This window comes from Temnothorax longispinosus, unplaced genomic scaffold (assembly GCF_030848805.1).
Source record: "Temnothorax longispinosus isolate EJ_2023e unplaced genomic scaffold, Tlon_JGU_v1 HiC_scaffold_682, whole genome shotgun sequence".
Classification (NCBI taxonomy): domain Eukaryota; kingdom Metazoa; phylum Arthropoda; class Insecta; order Hymenoptera; family Formicidae; genus Temnothorax; species Temnothorax longispinosus.
The window spans coordinates 1-1,796 of NW_027270542.1; the positions used below are offsets into that span (position 1 = coordinate 1).

The 1,796-nt window shown below is 36.7% G+C and overlaps 1 pseudogene; it reads left to right on the forward strand.

The window, feature by feature from the left end:
- The first annotated feature begins 208 nt into the window (after positions 1-208).
- Positions 209-1,551, forward strand: LOC139824923 (uncharacterized; annotated as a pseudogene).
- The last annotated feature ends 245 nt before the right edge of the window (positions 1,552-1,796 follow it).

Consider the following 1,796-nt stretch of genomic DNA (forward strand, 5'->3'; position numbering starts at 1 on the left):
AATTATATTTCGGGCCTCGTTCTCAAGATTACAACACGTAGTACCTTTTCGAGGTGCTAAGAGTCACAACGTTCAGATTTTAAAAAGCCCGCTCACTTTGGGAGCGCCTCGTTTTCGTCATTGCTTTTCGTTGTGCGCGAGAAGTCACTTCGTTCCAGTAAAAGTTAATTATATTACATAGTTTAGCGTTATTTCAGGATACACAATCATGCCAAAAAGACATAGGAAGTCAAGTGATAAGGATTCTACAGAAAGATTGGAGAAAAAGATCCGAAAATATTAAAAGATATTGGACAGTCGTCAGAAAGTAGAATTGGAGGTTAAATCTTCCGAGAAACAGATCGACCCGCAAATAGGGCAGGAAGAAAATAATCAACAAATAGATCTCGGTAAGTAATTAGGGCAATGAAGTATGATAACCTCAACACCAGTGAGCTTACACTAGAGGTAAGACAGACTGGAAAAATAATCTTGCACATAAGGCAAGTTAATGTATCTTAATCTAAAGACCAGTGAGCTTACACTAGAGGTAAGACAGACTGGAAAAATTATCTTGCACATAAGTCAAATAATGTATCTTAACCTAAAGACCAGTGAGCTTATACTTGAGGTAAGACAGGCTGGAAGAATAAGCTTGCACAAGAGGTAAGTGAGGTTAAGTTAATCTCAAATTTTCTGTAGAAATCACATTTGAAATAATCAGTAACTTTACAAAAATATATTTCCTTGTTTTTGTTTCAAGAACATGAGAAGATTTTAGATCGGGAAAACGTCGAGAATAAGCCGCCCGACGAAAGTTGTTTAACCGAATAGATTTTGAAATTTCTGGGAGACAATCCAAAAATCTCTAAGGCAGTTAAACCAAAGTTACACAAGGACATATCAGACAGACTAGAAGGATGGATAACCGACGGGTTACCGAAGGAGGATCAAGAAAAACTCATTAAAAAGTATTCTCGCCCAGAGATTCTTGAGGCTCCAAAATTGAATCCAGAGGTTGAACCAGCGATGCAGGAACCGGCAATAAAAAGAGATAAACACTTCCTAGAAAACCAAAATAATATTGGTTCGACGATTGCGAGTGTAGGCTCGGCGTTATCTCTAATACTGTCAGCAGACGAGGAAGGCTTAGATGAACTTTTAATTATAGAAAGGCTTTCTGATACGATTAGATTCTTAGCTGATCTTTTTAACAAACAGACAGTTTGTAGGAGAGCATTTATTTTACCTGGTCTAAAGCCCAAGTTAAAAGCAGAAAAAACTAAGTCGGAAGAATTTCTTTTCGGGAAAGAATTGAGTGAAAAAATCAAACAAGTAGGCGTTATGGAAAAAATGGCTAAGACGCTTAAAGAACAACCACCTAAGAAACAGAGTAATTTTTTTCCAAAAAACTGGAAGGGCCATCCAGGGAGGACCTGGAACAGTACTCAGCCATATCGACAACAGAATCAATCGAGACGTCGATTTTTCAAGAAAAAGACTCAATATCAGAATCGCTCTCAGAATTCGAGCACCAAGTCAGCGACGGCGAACGACAAAAAGACAACTTAGTAAGTCCCATAGCTGGTCGTTTAAGTAAATATTTGGAAAATTGGAAAAAGATAAACGATAAATTCATTTTACAATGTATCAAAGGATACAAAATACGATTTTGTAAACCAGTACGTCAGTTTTTTGAGTATAAAGAGCCGTCTAGGTCTAATAATGAAAAAATACTATTAGCTCAAGCAATAGATAAATTATTGAACAAGAAAGTCATTGTACAATGTAAAGAGGAAACAGGTCAATATTTATCA